Raw genomic sequence first — 10878 nt, forward strand, 5'->3', positions numbered from 1 at the left:
CTCAATGGCGGCACCTTTTTGGATAAAAACAAATCTGAGATATTTTGAAGATATTTTTGGGAAAAGGACAAAAGCGGTTGGTAGGGTGGTACAACTGGATAAGATCAATTATTTGGATAAGGATAAGAATGTTCGATCGATCAGAGAAGGAAGTTAGATCGATCAAACATTTGAGATCTTTGAATAGGGACAAACATGGCTTAGATCTATGTTGAAATGCTGAGATCGATGAAAGTTGGATGGATCGAACTTTTCTTGAGATCGATCGAAGTTGCTGGAATTCCACCATTTGCATCCTTTTGCTCTACTTTGCTCCTTTCTTTGATTCATCCTAGAATTGCTTCAATTATGCTCTTATTTGGCTAAGTTAGCTTATTTTGGGGATAAGTACCTGAAAATGGAAATAACACGAGATCAATACAAGACGGTAAAATAAGATAAATAAAGGTTCTAGAATAACTAAGCTTAAGGGGTTTAAATACGCACTTTTCAGCGCTCATCACACCCCCAAACTTAAATATTGCTAGTCCCTAGCAATGAACTAGAAAGTAAAGAAATGAAATGAACAACTAAACAACTACGAATTAGAAAGCAATAAAATGATAGCGCCACTTTCATAGGGAACACAATTGCACTTAGCATATGCAACAAGCCTTTTAAACCCCTAGGTTACCCCTAGTGGAGGAGTGAAGTCTCGTGAGGGTTTCTAGGAATGATACCCACAAACATTAAGCTCATTATCACAAAAGAGGCACCAATATTGCAAACAAACATTGGGAGAAAACTACCTTAAGTATGCAATGTTTCAAACATTTCCAAGTAATCTCCCAAAATTTTAACATCAAGCAAACAAGTATGGTCCTCCACACATCAAGAAAATGATCATGAAAATCAAAACAATTCTAGAATCCTTTTGAGTGGACCGGCATCAAATATGTTGCTATCTTAGCCAACTAAAAAAATGATCACATCCTTACCCTCAAACTAGCACACAAATCTAGTACCGATCATCAAGACAAAAAGTGAACCTTTTATTAAAACTTTATTGTTCTATGTGCGCTTATTCTTTTCACTTGATTTTTTTTTTTTTTTTTTTTTTTTAAAGGATCAAAGATGGAAGCATGGTGCAATGTGTTGATCTATTAAGCTTTCTAGCGATTCATGAGGTCGAGCGTTAGGTCAATGACTCCCAAACCAGACGGCTTTAGGGCACTAGGTGTTCAAACACCCCTATGGACTTACAAGCTCAAATCAACTAGGCTACAAATCAAGACAACCTCCATCTAATCATTTCCCACTTCTCACCTTTTGGGAGAAGTCCTCACTTTTTTATTACTTTTGCAACTTTTTTCATTTTTCTTTTTTTAAATTCAATTATTAACCTAGAGTTTGGGCCCTCCACCTTTCGGCACGAGAAATTCAATGCTTGATGAGGCTAGAATCCCGGCTACTTAGTGAAAAGGGGTTGTTATCCATCTTTATCAAGAATGAAAGCTTTCAATGCACTACTAGCTCAATTGGGATATAACCAATTCAATAATCAACAAAGCATATACCCCACAAATGAATGCTAGTGTGTGCCTATTTAAATTTGATGATGTGGACCACAAGTGTAAGCAAGAACCAATTTTTTGAAAAATTTACTCCTAAATGGCATCCACAAAGCATACAAGGAGTATTGAACTCTCAAGTCAAGCAATTTTTTAATTTTAAGCAATATAGTCCTCAAAAGATCAAAATCATAGCTAACATGGATCAATCATATAAAATCTCTCAAATACACAAGATATGCTCAAAATTTTGAATTTAAAAACAAACACTGCAAAGCACCATTACCCCCAAACTTAAATGGCACAGTGTCCTCAATGTGCAAAGAGAACAAAAGGGAAGAGTATACCAGTGCAATGAATAAAAGGAAAGAGTATACCAGTGCAATGAAGGTAAAGAATGGCTAGGACAGAAGTATCCAAAGTGGGTGGCATGGCCCCCCCAAACTTGGGATTAACTGTGGTCCTGAAATTTGGCACTTGGATAAACTCATCATATAACAAAAGGGATAATACAGTGCATAGTGGTCATGCAAGTGTAAATAGGATAGCAACTGAAAATAGAGAGAGGTATAAGGGTGGTCCTGAAAATTTTGGGCAGAACGCTCTCTCACTGAAGTCACTAGGATGCACCTGATGGAGTCAAACAGATAGCAATAAGAATATGAGAATATGACATCCATACAGAAAACATATGGAAATAAAAACAAAGTATAATACATCCAGTATCAGAGCCGACAGACATGGCTGTAAAAATAGTATAACAGTATCAAAAACATGGTGAGACCACAGATATATAAAATAACAGGAGGAAAGGGATAGAGAGATCAGGAAGAAGAGGTAGGATGGGTAGGTCGCGCTCTGCGGATGTCTCGGGATAGATCTTGGAATACGGTCATGATATTCGTACGGAGTGTAGCAATATCAGCTCTAATGGAGATAGCATCCTCTCTGAGAGAGACCGTGTCGGTACGGATGAATACTACAACATTCTCCAAAGCCTGGAGTCGCTCTCCAAAACTAGGTGTCTGTACTGGAGCCTTAGGTGTGGCTGGATCGGAAGAATGATGATCCTGAGCCTACTCCGCATCATAAATGGGTGACCCAACTGGAGAGGGCTGCTCTGCGTCCTCGGCAAGCTGCTCTAAATCAATATCCATGTATACGGTAGCCGAATCGACTGGTGCGTCGTCCGTTATCGGGTCTGCTGCTACGCCTGCTGCCTCGTCAGCCTCTAACTCCTCTGCTGCGTCATCCTGAAGGCTCTTGATAAGAGCATTGTAGCTCTTATCCCAGTCCTTCTTCAGGAAGTGACATGATCCTCGCTTAGGGTGCTCCTGTAGATGGAAAGGATAGCGCTGGTATAGTAGGATCTAGGTGATGAGGTGTCCAAATGGGAGAGACTTAGCCCTTTTCGGCCTCTCCTTACTGATGTGCTCATCGTAGAACTTTCTAATCATGCTCCAAATGAGCGCAGGGATAGACAGCCAATGCCCTGTATAAAAAGCGTACAGAGCTGTCAAGTAATCGCCTCTCCACTAAATCTTATGGCTGGCCATGAAGACATTGCGGAACAAGACTGAGTCAAAGAACCACAAGTCATCCGGTAAATAGGTGCGGGTGGCGAAGGTCTCGCCATCGGCATAATAACCTGTGAGAAGAACGGCCATAGCTGCATATGAAGGCCTGTATAGCCTGGGATATGTCTCCTGTAGCTCGGGAGGGCAATCATGTGGATAATGGCATGATCTGGATAATGTGTCCACAGTGATAGAAATCAGGTAGCCATCAATAGAAGTCCTCAGCACTGCCATGTTACACGGGGCAGGCCAGAGGTTCTGGAAGAACATCTGTACTAGCCTCGGGTACACCGGGTATGTGACAGGGGCAAGAATAGCTGCAAGGCCCCGCCGGAGTATATCCTCATAAGCTGATCAGGTAAGTACCGATCTAGAAAAGAAATCTATATTAAAGACTGACTCATGCGCCACTGGAAGGCGTGAGTATCTGCGTAATGGCTAGTCTAACTCCCGGACTGGTTGAGCTGGATGTAGTGGAGATGGTATATGCTCAGGCTCATCATCACCGTGGGAAAGAGATGCGCCAACATGATAATGTAATCTGCTGTCAGAGTGGGAAGACTGCGTGGGCTCAGTCGGCTCCTCCTGTATAGGGTCCTGGGCATGAGAAGGACCGGCCTTGTCATCTAAACGTGGCCTGCCTCGGCGTTGATAGTGTCCGCGGGCTACAGTCTTGCGCTTAGCCATGGCCTGAAAAATAATTGAAAACTTGCATAGGAAGTCAGTGCCAGAATAAAGAATTTAAAGCATAAAATAGAATCATGTATGTCAAGTAAGATAGACAAAACAGATAAATGACAAAAATCTATGGAAGTGATAGGATGTGAACATGCTAAGCAGCATAAGTGTAATGAATAAGATAGCATAGACACAAGATAAGATGCATGGAATGTGTGTATGAAATCTATGAAGTTCGATCGATCACAAAAATTGTGAGATCGATCTCACATAATCGATCTGAGAAATTGAGAAACTAAGTTTGATCGATCTTACTCGATTGATCTAAGAAATATGTTCGATCGATCGAACTCTATGAAGAATGTGGACAGTCACAGATCTGTGACGTGGATGGCACGGGGCCTTCACGAACATAGTCGTGGGCCCATTAACACAACATAGCATCAATCAATTCACCTAACGAGGCTCATACTCCAAAATACAATCAAAAATACAAAGTTTAACAAAATATATATACACATATATACATATATAAACAACAAGCTTCAAACTTCATTAATGGAGGTTTTCAACATTAAAAGAACATGGATCTAACATTTAAAGGAAGTATAAAGCAAATGGATGCTTGAATCTAAAGGATGGATTCGGATCTCACCTAGAAACCAAGAGAGAGAAGTGGAAACTCGAAGGGGTGAGATGCGAAATCCAAGAGGAGAGAGAGAGTGATTCGGGATGAGGTGAAGCTCGCCGGAGATGTTCGCCGGAGATGGGGAAGATGGGTGCCGTGGCGACGATGGATAGGGTTTGGAAGAGGGTTAGATCGATCTTTGAAATCGATCTTGAAACCCTCATTTCCATTTTTTAAAAACTTTCCTGAACCAGTTCGATCGATCGAACTGAGACCTCAGATCGATCGAACTGAAAAAAAAAAATATATATATATATATATATATATATATATATATATTTAAATTAAAAACTAAAAATTAAAAATGAAAATAAAAGTTTTTTGGATTTTTAAAATAAAATAAGATCTTTTTGGGATTTTTGGAAAATAAAATAAAAATATTTTTGAAATTTTAAAATTAAAAAGTCAAATAAAGTCAAAGCAATGAGATGAAAAATAGAGATTGATTTGAACAAAATGTTTGATCGATCTGACAGAGAGCAAAAATATGCAGGTTTTTGGGTTCAGAAATTTGTCTAAGTGTGGGAACTCAAGATCGATCGAACTTAAAGTTTGGATCGATCGAAAAAGTTATGATTGATCTGAGGACAAGTTCGAATGATGGGATAGAGAGGTGATTTGGATGCAGATGGATGCAGGTTGAAGTTCGATTGATCGAACTCTCATTCAAGATTGATCAAACTTATGCAAAATGCTCAATCACAACATAAAAGTGCATGCAATCCTAATCACAGTTCCTAGCAATGCATATGAACCAAAAACAAGTATCTAGACTTCGTAAGAAATGAAATTAAAGATAGAAATGAGGGAGGAATAGGATTTTGACACCCTACGAAATGTCGTGCTAGTCTTTAACGTCTCTAGCAAGACATTGGGCTCTTTTAGCCCAGATCAAACATCTTGTAGTGCATCCCCTCCTCAATGGGGTGATAAGTGCTTTGAACTCCACCCAACAAATGGTTCTTTAAGGAACTTGTTGGATTAAGCTCAAAAGATGTTTTTGGTCCTTGGTCAATGCAATCTTTAGGCTTCCACGCCCTTTTAAAATAGGATTTTGAAACCAATTTCTTTGGTTTCAAGGTTGAAGATGGACTTTTGAAACCTCGGTCTCACACAAAAACTCAATTCCTTCACTTTTAAGGTCATGACATTTTTCTACAACATTAATCTCTTCATGCTTGTCAAATGAATTGGGGGTTGGATTAAAAATATTCAACTTTACCTTCATGTGGCCAAAAAAGATCTTCATTATCCCCATCCTACAATTGATGTTGGCATTCGTGGTTGCCAAGAAAGGATGGCTAAGGATAACGGGAATTTGGCTCTTAGGATTTGGGACCGGCTCCGTGTCAATGACAACGAAATCAACGGGAAAGAAGAATTTATCAATTTTAATCAAAACATCTTCGATGATACCCCTAGGCTATTTGATTGATCAGTCGGCAAGTTGTAAAACTACCGACGTTGGTTTTAAGTCTCCTAAGCTTAATTTGACATATACCAAGTATAGAAGAAGATTAACACTTGCTCCTAGGTCAAGAAGAGCCCGATTAACGATATGATCATGAATAATGCATGAAGTAATAGGTGAACCGGGGTCCTTAAACTAGGGGAGAGTGTTATGCTACAAAATTGAGCTCACTTGCTCGGTTAAGACCACTTTTCTAGGTGCTTGGCTTTTATTCTTCCGCTTTTGGGTGCACAAGTCTTTCAAGAATTTAGCATAAGCTGGAATTTGGTTGATTGCATCCAAAAGTGGAAGATTAACTTTCATTTGCCTAAACACGTCCATGATTTCATTAATTTTGGCCTTTTGCTTGTCATTTGAAATGGATCCTTTTAAGGCATCCAGAAATGGAGCTTTTGGTTCAAAAACCTTTTCAAAATTTTTCTTTGAAGTCCCTTCAACACAAGAAGTTTTCAAATCATTTTGCACATCTTTCTTTTCAAAATCACTTTTCAAAAAATCTTTTCAACACATTCTCATTTATACGGTCATGCACATGCAATGAATGAGGAATATGATATGAAACGAGACGGGTGTCAACTTGTGGTTGCACCGGTTCACTCTCTTCATTGGACACACCCACTTGGTTGTCCATAATCCTTCCACTTCTCAAGGTAGTCACCGCATTGACATGCTCTATTGTGTGACCTTCCGATGAAGAATGAGTCTCCACAACACATTGTTGCTTTTGTGGGGCATTCAAAGGCATTTTTCCCTTCTCTCTTGCATTCAAAGTACTCGCTATTTGCCTTACTTAGGTTTCTAGCTTAGCAATGGATTGAGAGTGAGAATGAAGTAATTGTGTATTTGCCTCCAAAGTGCCCAAAGCGGTCAAAACTTTCTCTTCAAAAGTGGGACTTCTAACATTTCCTTGGGAATATGATTGATTAGGAAAATGAGAATTTGAAAATTGGTTTCCTTGTGATTGATATGATGATCTAAAACATTGGGAACCTTGGCTTTGCATTGGAGGTGGAATGTACTTTCCTTGAAAACCGCCTTGAGAAGGGTTTGAGCCCTCCCCTTGGTTTTTCCAAGAGAAATTCAGGTGAGTCCTCCAACTAGGATTGTAATGATTTCCATAAGGATTGTTCCCTTGATTAGCAAAAACAGCATTTGTTTGTTCATGATGCTCACTTTGCACATATCCATGGGGACAATTGGAAGTAGAATGTAAAACACTTGAACAAGTCATACATGTCTCATTAGATGCATGATGAGAATTGTTAGGGAAGGAAGATACTTGATTCACCGAGTTTTAGTTGAACAAAAATTGATCAAACCTTTGAGATAATGATTTCATTTCGGCGGCAATTTCGTTGAAGTGGTCGACTTGATGTACGCCAACACTCTTCCACCACTAGAATTTCTACCATTCTTTGAAGATAAAATACGATGCAAAGGATTTTCACTCATGCTCTCATAAAGACGCCACACGTCATCCTCATACCTATCAATGTAAGAGACACCCATGGAAGCATCAACAATGCCTTTGTAATTGTCCGATAAACTCTCAAAGAAATATTGAATTAATTGCCATTTAGGCATGTCATGATGTGGACACTTCCTAAGCAATTCATTAAAGCGTTCCCAAGCCTCATGAAATATTTCTCCATCCCCATGTGAAAATTCTCAAATTGAGGTTCTTATGGCGTTGGTCTTAGAAACCGGATAGTACTTCTTCAAGAACTCTTGTTACATTTCTGTCCAAGAAGTTATTGAAAAAGGCCTAAGATTGTTAAACCAATATTTTGTCTTGTCTTTAAGGGTGAATGGAAAAATTTTAAGCCTTAAAACCTTTTCTAGCATGTCCGTATATTTTACGGTGGAACATACTTCAAGAAACTCATCCAAATGCTTGTAAGGTTCTTCACTTGGAAGTCCATGATAGTTAGGAAGCATTTGAATGGTTTGTGGCTTAATTTCATAGTGGTGTGCTCTAAATGGAGGCAATTGAATGCATGTGGGTGCATTATATTCATTAGGCACATAGTGATCTCTTAAAGCAAGGGGAGGATTGGCAATTGGAGGTGCAACATGAGCACCTTGGTTGCCTTATATGATGGGAGGTGGTGGAGCATAGATTGGCCTTGGCATTCCCAATGGAACTTAGCCTTGTTGTTGTGGTGGATGCACATATGGCCTTGGCATACCTAATGGTACTTACATGTTATCATGATGCACATTGGGGTAAAGGATGCCTTGTTGGTCTATGTGACCAAGGTCCTCCACATGGTCCTCATTGTGTCTTTCCATTGATGAAATGGATTGACTATAATTACCTCTCCCTCTAGGATTTTGAATAATGGATTCAAGATGAAAATTTAAAGGGACAAGAGTGGGTCTCAATGATCTACGACCATGCATGCATAATGCAACACAACAAGTAATAACATCTACACTCCACATTCACAACAAATCAACAATCAACAAACTTCCTCCACATACAATGTTCATACTCCCATGCTTTAATAATAATATGCAGGAAAAGTAAATTGCCTCCACGCGGGCTCACAATTTATCTAAGAATTGAATTACAAGCCTCCACGCGGGCCGACGATTTAACTAAGAGTTCGAGTAAGAAAAAGCTCACAAAGTTCCTTTAGCACTTCAACTCCAAATTTATAGCTTAGCTTAGCAATTTTTAGACTTTTAGCATTTTTCCTTTGCTTGCTTAGCTCTTTTGCTTTAATGCTCCTTTCCTTGCTTCCTAGCTTAATGCTCCTTATCAATCAAGAACAAACACAATAAGTAACAAAAATTGAAAACAAAGTAAAGACATGATCAAAAGAGTACTAATTCCTAATTGATTCCACAAATACGACGTAGCCAATCAATTAATCCCCGGCAACGGCGCCAAAATTTATGGTGTCTTTTCGGGCGGTGCACAAAACAATGCACAAAACTTTGAGTTTGGAAATTAGTGTCAAGTGGGCACCATAATTCAAATTTATAAACCGCGTAACACCTATACTATGTAGTATGAGTCAGAAGGGATTGTCCTAAGGGATTGAGTTGTCGTACTAGGTTGGGGAATCAAAATTAGGGTTATTAGGTCGAGTGATCAAAATAGTGGTCGGTTGGTTGAATTAAACTAGAAGCAAATTAAACTAAAGTAAGCAATAATGCAATAGAAAGAATAAAAGAGAGAGAGATCTTGGGGTTTAAAGATCACCACTAAGCATAACTTTTCTACATCTTTAATGAATGATTAATGAGGGGAAGAACATGTATTACAATGAAGTGTGTGTGTGTGGTTGTTTCATCAAGTATGGATGATAAATTAAGCATATATTGTCTAAACAACATGGTGGATAGCACAACATATCAAATTAAGCCATTAATCCTTTCTTTAAGCTCACAATCCAAACACATCACAAGGTTAGAGATACATGCTACTTGCTTATCATAAGTATGGAACAATAACAACAAGCATGGATTGTCCTCCCATTTAATAACTACACTACAATTAAGCTAATGACATGAAATTAAACTAATTAAACTAAGGGAGAGGCACAATTCATCAAGCAATGAGTATGAACCATCAAATAAACCACAAGAACACGACATTAAGCACTATATCTTGACAATCTCTAGATCTATAGCATCAACACATATAGACATGCATCAATAACACAAGAAATAGAGACAAACACATGAACATCTATTCTAGCATACATAGACATATGGATAGCATGAAATGATCAATTGGAAGCATTAAACCACATAAATCATTGAATAAACAAGATCTATATATATAAAAGTGTCAAGACATGAATCACAATACAAATCCCCTCAAAATAAATAAATCAAGAAGTAGAAAGCATGTTTAGGGCTAACTCTAGCCCCAAGAGGATGTCTAGCCACTCATGTATGATGTCCTCCAACCCTCAAGGGCAAGCTTCATGGAAGAAATTTGCTCCTTGGTTGATGAAGAGTCTCCAATGGTGTCTCTAGCCTCCTCCTCTTCTTTGCTTCCTCACTAAGAGTTCTCTAGGTCTGATATGATATGATACAATATGTTCTTCAATGTTCTGATACAAAAAGTAATCCTTATCCTTATATAGGTAGGTTAAATGACACCTAAAATAGCTGGGGTCATATAGCAAATACTCGCCAATGATTGGATAAAGGACAACTTTTGTGAGCTGGAAATTTAACTTTTTCGCACTAGAGGAAGTTCGATCGATTGAACCTTGGACTTAGATTGATCGAACATGGCTGAGATCTATCGAACTGAAGTTGTATCGATCATCAATGGCGGCACCTTTTTGGATAAAAACAAATCTGAGATATTTTGAAGATATTTTTGGGAAAAGGACAAAAGTGGTTGGTAGAGTGGTACAACTGGATAAGGACAAGAATGTTCGATCGATCAGAGAAGGAAGTTGGATCGATCAAAATTTTGAGATCTTTGAACAAGGACAAACATGGCTCAGATCTATCTTGAAGTGCTGAGATCGATGAAAGTTGCATCGATCGAACTTTTCTTGAGATCGATCGAAGTTGCTGAAATTCCACCTTTTGCTTCCTTTTGCTCTACTTTGCTCCTTTCTTTGATTCATCCCAGAATTGCTTCAATTATGCTCTTATTTGGCTAAGTTAGCTTATTTTGGGGATAAGTACCTAAAAATGGAAATAACACGAAATCAATATAAGACGGTAAAATAAGATAGATAAAGGTTTTAGAATAACTAAGCTTAAGGGGTTTAAATACGCACTTTTTAGCGCTCATCAAATTCTTTTCAGCTTTATTATTTTATTCTTATTTCTTTTTTGTATTCCTGCTTGTTTACATATTAATTGTATTGTATCCCTCGGATCTGTGCTCAGACTTGATCACCCGTGGCTCTAGAATCGAGGGGTATTAAGGACGCG

The 10878-nt window shown here is 38.6% G+C and overlaps 1 pseudogene; it reads left to right on the forward strand.

Moving 5' to 3' along the window:
- Positions 1-7546: 7546 nt before the first annotated feature.
- LOC132272125 (small nucleolar RNA R71) lies at positions 7547-7645 on the forward strand (annotated as a pseudogene).
- The last annotated feature ends 3233 nt before the right edge of the window (positions 7646-10878 follow it).

The sequence above is a fragment of the Cornus florida genome, unplaced genomic scaffold (genome assembly GCF_030987335.1).
Source record: "Cornus florida cultivar Cherokee Brave unplaced genomic scaffold, ASM3098733v1 CherokeeBrave_3.0.0_Hap2_Chr08, whole genome shotgun sequence".
Classification (NCBI taxonomy): Eukaryota; Viridiplantae; Streptophyta; class Magnoliopsida; order Cornales; family Cornaceae; genus Cornus; species Cornus florida.